The sequence below is a fragment of the Prionailurus bengalensis genome, chromosome A2 (assembly GCF_016509475.1).
Source record: "Prionailurus bengalensis isolate Pbe53 chromosome A2, Fcat_Pben_1.1_paternal_pri, whole genome shotgun sequence".
Lineage (NCBI taxonomy): Eukaryota > Metazoa > Chordata > Mammalia > Carnivora > Felidae > Prionailurus > Prionailurus bengalensis.
The window spans coordinates 77,197,163-77,204,988 of record NC_057348.1 but is presented as its reverse complement, the minus strand read 5'-3'; the positions used below and the strand labels follow the sequence as shown (position 1 = coordinate 77,204,988).

At 40.0% G+C, this 7,826-nt stretch overlaps 1 pseudogene; it reads left to right on the top strand.

The window, feature by feature from the left end:
- Nucleotides 1-1,569: 1,569 nt before the first annotated feature.
- LOC122487755 lies at nt 1,570-2,921 on the top strand (annotated as a pseudogene).
- The last annotated feature ends 4,905 nt before the right edge of the window (nt 2,922-7,826 follow it).

Below are 7,826 nucleotides of genomic sequence, written 5' to 3'. Positions count from 1 at the left end.
CCTCTTTCTAGTAATCTCAGGCGCTCTTCACTTCCTCTGTCCTCTCTCTTTTAATGCCTAATATTTGTAATAGCTTCTTCCTCTCACTTCCAGGAACCTCTTTCTCCACCTAGTCAACCCTCCTACATCAACATCTCTCTCATTTCCTCATTTTCAGTGAAGATAGAGACCATAAGAAAGATCCATGCCCCAACAGCATTCTGTTAGTGGTACCAAGGGCTGGGGCCCAGAAGTCCCCACTATGAGAGGCTGAGAATCTACATGACCCCCATATCAGGCTATAACTATGAACTCTGGTGATGCCCTTTTACCCTACTGCTGGGCTATTTTACTTTCATGGAAATCATGACCATTTTCGCATAGTTGATAATCTAAAACAGTGACTTTGCTTTGTAAAATGTCAACAAGAATATGAAAAAAAAATGCATTTGAGAATCTATACAGTTGTAAACAAGGGACTCTTGTTTTCACTGAATGGATTTAAATTCCTTGTTATTTTGATCCTGTGCAAACTTTGCTATTTCAGGATGAAGACATATGTTTATAAGCATATATCAATGATCAAAAATTGTACAAATATTTAAGTTAAACATTGCAAGTAAGTTAAGTTAACCTCTCCACTTTTTTGTCTATACATTTTTTTTCACATGTGCTCCCTACTTGGACCTGTCTTCCCTGTAACTACCCAAATTTTGCATAATAGGCAGCATTTCTTGGAGTATAGTTCTAAGTGTTCTGCGTGTATTATCCCAGTAAGTTCTCAAAACAACCATCTAAGGCAAATACTCTCATTAATCCCATTCTGCAGATGCAGAAACTAAGACAGAGTTTACCATAGTTCCCTAGGGCTCCCAGGTAGGGCAGGCATTTAAAACCAAGCAGCTTGGCTCTAGAACCCACATTCTCAACCATCACACTAAACTCTGATATGGCATGCTTATAAATTTTATCTTGGGGGCTTGTATCACCTGCATACCTACCATATTTTCAACCTCTTTGACTTTAAAAGTTGAATGTATTTGGGCACCTGGGTGGCTTAGTCAGCTGAGCATCCGACTTTGGCTCAGGTCATGATCTCACTGCTTGTGTGTTTGAGCCCCACATCAGGCTCTGTGCTGACAGCTCAGAGCCTGGAGCCTGCTTTGAATTCTGTGTCTTCCTCTCTCTCTGCCCTCCCCCCCACTACTCTCTCTCTCTCTCTCTCTCAAAAATAAATATTACAAAAAAATTTTAAGTTGAACATATTAACCTATAGTGGGTTATGGACAGCGATGTAAAACATAAAATGATAAAACTTTTACAAATTAAATGGGAGAACATCTTCATGATTAGGTGAAGAAATTTTAGATTTGACACCAAAAGCATGATCCACTAAAGGAAAACTTGATAAATTGCACCTCATCAAAATGTAAAACTTCTGCTCTGTAAACGACACTGTTAAGAGGATTACAAAGATCAATTATACACTGGGAGAAAATATTTGCAAATCAGGTGTCTGATAAAGGACTTGTTTCTAGAATATATAAAGAAGTCTCGAGATTACTCCTTTCCACCCGTGGATGTCGCTGAGTAAGCATCGTGAAAGTCTCCCCTCCCACTCCCGTCATGTCTAAGTCAGAGTCTCCCAAAGAGCCTGAAGAGCTGCAGAAGCTTTCATCGGAGGTTTGAGCTTTGAAACAACCGATGAGAGTCTGAGGAGCCATTTTGAGCTTCCCCGTAAGTGGGGAACGCTTACGGACTGTATGGTAATGAGAGATCCAAACACCAAGCACTCCAGAGGCTTTGGGTTTGTCACCTATGCCACTGTGGAAGAGGTGGATGCAGCCATGAATGCAAGGCCACACAAGGAGGATGGAAGAGTTGTAGAACCAAAGAGGGCTGTCTCGAGAGAAGATTCTCAAAGACCTGGTGCCCACTTAACTGTGAAAAAGATTTTTGTCGGTGGCATTAAAGAAGACACTGAAGAACATCATCTAAGAGATTATTTTGAACAATATGGGGAAATTGAAGTGATTGAAATCATGACAGACCGAGGCAATGGCAAAAAGAGAGGCTTTGCCTTTGTAACATTTGACGACCATGACTCTATAGACAAGATTGTCATTCAAAAATACCACACTGTGAATGGCCACAACTGTGAAGTAAGGAAAGCTTTATCTAAGCAAGAGATGGCTAGTGCTTCTTCCAGCCAAAGAGGTCGAAGTGGTTCTGGGAACTTCGGTGGTGGTCATGGAGGTGGTTTTGGTGGGAATGACAACTTTGGCTGTGGAGGAAACTTCAGTGGGCGAGGTGGCTTTGGTGGCAGTCGAGGTGGTGGTGGATACAGTGGCAGTGGGGATGGCTATAACGGATTTGGTAATGATGGAAGCAACTTTAGAGGTGGTGGAAGCTATAATGATTTTGGCAATTACAACAATCAATCTTCAAATTTTGGACCCATGAAAGGAGGAAATTTTGGAGGCAGAAGCTCTGGCCCCTATGGTGGTGGAGGCCAATACTTTGTCAAACCACGAAACCAAGGCGGCTATGGCGGTTCCAGCAGCAGCAGTAGCTATGGCGGTGGCAGAAGGTTTTAATTACTGCCAGGAAACAAAGCTTAGCAGGAGAGGAGAGCCAGAGAAGTGACAGGAAAGCTACAGGTTACAACAGATTTGTGAACTCAGCCAAGCACAGTGGCTTTGAAGCAGGGCCTAGCTGCTACAAAGAAGACATGTGTTAGACAATACTCATGTGTATGGGCAAAAAACTCGAGGACTGTATTTATGACTAATTGTATAACAGGTTATTTTGGTTTCTGTTCTGTGCAAAGTGTAAAGCATTCCAACAAAGGGTTTTAATGTAGATTTTTTTTTTTTGCACCCATGCTGTTGATTGCTAAATGTAATAGTCTGATCATGATGCTGAATAAATGTGTCTTTTTTAAAATGTGCTGTGTAAAGTTAGTCTACTCTGAAGCCATCTTGGTAAACTACCCCAACAGTGTGAAGTTAGAATTCCATCAGGGTGATGCCAGGTTCCATTTGAAATTTATTTGCAACCTGCTTGGGCACAGAAGCCATTGTCTCCACAAACGTTGGTGTGGTTGAACTGATAGTTAATGTGTTGTGACCTGGAGTTCAGCATTAAAAGGGTCACCCAAGCAAAGTCCTGGAGTTTATTTGGTTATTAATATGATTGTTGGCACATCCTATGCAATATATCTAAATTGAATTATGGTATCAGATAAAATTATAGATGGGATCAAAGCTTGTGTATTGTCCATTATCATGTGTAATCAATAAATGATTTAATATTCTCTTGAAAAAAAAGAAGTCCCAAAATTCAACAATAAGAAACAAATAATCCAATTCGATCCAATTAGAAAATGCACAAAGACATGAACAAAAATCTAACTGAAAAGTATATACAGAGAGCAATTAAATACACATGTGAAAAGATGTTCAACATCTTAGCCATTAGGAAAATGCAAATTAAGGGGCGCCTGGGTGGCTCAGTCGGTTGAGCGACCAACTTGGGCTCAGGTCGTGATCTCGAGGTTTGTGAGTTCGAGCCCCACAACCGGGTTGCAGTTGCTGTCAGCCTATCAGCACAGAGCCTGCTTCGGATCCTCCGTCCCCTTCTCTCTCTGCCCCTCCCCTGCTCATGCTGGCGCTCGCGCGCGCTCTCTCTCTCTCAATAAAAAATAAAAATTAAAATTAAAATTAAAAATTAAAAATTAAAAATTAAAAAAAAGGAAAACGCAAATTAAAACCTCAGCAAAAAAAAAAAAACAACCCTCAGCGAGGTATTATTATACACATATCAGAATGGCTAAAATTAAAAATAGTAATAATACTAAATCCTGCATTGCTGATGGGAATGTAAAATGGTACAGCTACTTTGGATAGTAATTTGTTAAATTGCTTTTTTTATTATAGTTATTTTAGAGAGAGAGCTCATGTGAGCAGGGGAGGGGCTAAGGGAGAAAGAGAGAGAACCCCAAGCAGGCTCCCTACTCAGCATGGATCCCAACATGAGGCTTGATCCCACAACCATGAGATCATGACCCAAACCAAAATCAAGAGTTGGACACTCAACTGACTGAACCACTCAGGTTCCCCATAATTTGCTAAATTGTTAAAACTAAACATATAATTATCCTATAGCCTAACAGGTGCATCCTTGGGCATATATCCCACAGAAATTAAAACTTATGCTCAAAAACCTGTATGAAAATGTTATACATTTAACTTATACATGTAATTATACATGTAATAAAGTTGCACAGTCTACACATACACACAGACACACACACAAAGACACTCACATGTAACACTGGGTAAAATATGAATAAACTCTGTGGATTGTACCAACACCAATTTTCTGGTTGTGATACCATACTATAGCTATACAAAATGTTATCAATGAAAGAAACAGAATGAAACATACATGCTTCTATACATTTTTTATAACTTCTTGTGAATTTATAATTATTTCAAAATAAATCATTAAAAAAAAAAAGTTGAATAGTCGGGCCCAACTTGATACCTCATTCCAGGAAGAAAAATGGTATAATCAACACTATTTGAATAAAGTTATTTCTACCAGCTGAAATTAACCTAACAGTATGATCGAGTCTGCATTTCACCATCTCAAGCAATACAAACAAACAAACAAGGGGGACTTTAATTGATTTTTTCTGAAATTGACATCGATTCTGTCCACAGCCATCCTCCAACCTACAAGTCTGAAGACCTACCAGTGAGATTACTGGCAAGACCAGTCCTTGGTGAAGCTATGTTGGGTCCTGGGGATAACTCCTTTTCTAAATTCTCATAAACCACATTTAGTCAAGTTTTCTGATTTCCCCATTTTCTCTTACCTATTGGTTGGTCTTAACTTGCTTTCATTCTTTCATTTATTTCTTCATTAATCACACACGTCCTAAATGTTCATCTCATATGCACTGCCACTCTTCTGTGGGGTCATTTTCCTTTCTGCTATCCCTTGGCTCCAACTTGTTCCTTACTTTTCTGTGAAAACAGAGGAGAGAGCATCTAATTCAATGTAGAGGGACTAGGCATCTTCCCAATGGGGGCATTTAAGTTGGTTTCCCAGGATTTTTCTCTCCCTCCTCCAGAAAACTGAGTGGAAAAGCTTTCTTCATCAAGGCAGCAATTCTGCCAAACAAATTTTTCTCACTCTTTGAAAGATCCACTCTGTTATGTTTGGCTAAGATCCAAGAAATGTAATCTACCTCTAAAGCAAAAACAAAAGCCAACTCTTCCTTTCCTGAGGCCCTTTCTTCCAAAATCAACTGAAAAGAAAAAATAAATGAAAACTCTTATCTATGCCCTAAAGCCCTCTATTTTCTACTGAAAACTCCAACAACAGAGATAAAATTCCAACTTCTTCTTACAGTCATGGAATTCTGTATTGGTAATGGATGTTAGAGGCCAGCCTCCTCATTATAGAGAAGAAAAAAAAGAAACAGATTTGGAGGGGTAGTGCAGCAGCCCAAGAGTCAGGCAGCCTAGAGGAGAACACAGATTCTCTCCCAGCCAATGCCCCCTCCACTCTGCCATGTTTGCTAAATATTTTCTTACCAATATTTCTTGGTATCATACCTTAGGATAGCTGCTCTAGCAAGAGGACTAGGAAGTCATCCTCTGAAGGACTATAACAGATTCTCTACTAATCTCTTGTGTTCCAAAGGAACAGGATAGGCTCCTTGAAGGTAACATCTGAGGTTCCTTCTGCTTCTCTTCTCTCTCTCTCCCTCTCCCTCTCTCTTCAAATGCTTGTCAGTGACTGAGTCCCAAGAAGTCAATCAACATTTACAAAATCCCCACTGCCTGACAGAGGGAATCAAAAGGGAAGCCCACCAACTGGTTCCAAGCTCCAGATAAGATCAAGAAAGTTCTCCCCACATTCTCTTCCACATTGCCTTTGGCAGGAACCAAGAGGGGACTGTTAATACTTCTGGCAAGAGCCCAACACACCAACTCCCCAACCCTCCCATTTCACACCATTTATCTTCCTCGAGACAATCAAGACCAACCCCAGAATACTTATAACTCTTTTTTTTCTGTCAGCACAAGAAGCCCAGAGCTCCTTGTCCCCCATATAGTTCTATGAGCAATGAAAACCCATCTCGCCCAACACACACACACACACACACACACACACACGAGTCCCTATCTCTTTTCTTGCCCTTTTTTTTTTTTTACTTAGCAATTTTTGATCACCTGACAACTCATATGCTCTACTTGCCTTTCCATCCTCCTCTCCTGGAGTAAAAGCTCTATAAGGACAAGAATTTTCATATGTTTTACTCACTGCTCTACCCCTAGTGCTGGCACATTGTAGGAGCCCCCAAAATATTTGTTAAACAAATAAATCCGAGACCATTTTTTAAAGTCTGAAGCAAACAATGTGAGGGCCAAAGGGTGTCTGAGAAGTTTGAGAGAAAGACAGAGATCATTTGTGACAACCAGAAAACATGAACAGAGGAAGGTTTGAGCCCTAAGGATTTCCAGAAATGGCATCTATCACATGAAAGAAGTGTTACTAAGAGGATATTCAGACTGTATACAGGGCTAGAGCAAATGGTGTGCTTTTTGAAACAAAATAGAAATAATTTGGCACCTACTGTGTGGCAAGCACTGTGTTATTAATTTATCACAAGAACTATACAAAGTGGTATTGCTATCCCCATGTACAGATGAAGAAACTGAAGCAAAGAGAAGCAACGTAACTGCCTGAGATCCACAGTTAGGAAGGGGGAGGAGCCTCCAAATCTGTCTCTCAGGGCCACAAATCCATTCCCTCTCCTCTCTCTGAACTTGTATGTCCCCTCTGCTCCAGGCACCTTCCAAGTATACCTGGTGTCAATCTCTCAAGGGCTCCTCTAAACCCCAGATGATACCAGGATCTATTTGTTCCCAGACATGTGTTAATGAATGCTATCAGGCTTAGAACCTGGATGCTGTCTTCCTCTCTTCACCTTTTCAGCTCTACTGAAGTATAGTGTACAACATGATGATCTGATACATGTACACATTGTGAAATGTTTGCCACAGTCAAGCTAATTAACACAACCATCCCTCACATAGTTATACTTTGTATGTGTGTGTGTTTAGAGCACTTAAGATCTACTCTCTTAGCAAATCTTAGCAAATTTCAAGTATACAATACAGCATTATTAACTATAGTCACTATGCTATACAGTAGATCCTCAGAAGTCATTCATCTTATAACTGAAAGTTGGTAACCTTTGACCAATATCTCATTTCCCCAGTCTCCAAGCTCCTGGAAACCATTATTCTATTCTCTGCTTCCATGAGTCTAACTTCTTTGTCTTTTTTTTGAAATCCCATATATAAGTGATACCATGCAGTATTTGTCTTTTTCTCACTGGCTTATTTCATTTGGCATCATACCCTCCAAGTTTATCCATGTTGTCATCAAAAATGGCAGAAGTTCCTTAATTTTTAAGTCTGAATAATAGTCTGTTATATGTATAAATGCACATATATTTACACACATACATATACATACACACACACGTATACATACAACATGAGAAAAACTACAGAACTCACTAGAAAGTACTTTTAATGATTATATTATTTCCCCCCAACTAATACAGCTTTTATTGTATCTTTTTTTAAGTTTATCTATTTTGAGGGGGGGGGCAGAGAGACAGGGAAAGAGAGAATCCTAAGCAAGCTCCATGCTGTCAATGTAGAACCCAATGGGCTCAGACTTACCAACCGTGAGACCAAGACCTGAGCCAAAATTAAGAGTCGGTCACTTCACCGACTGAGCCACCCAGGCACTCCTTA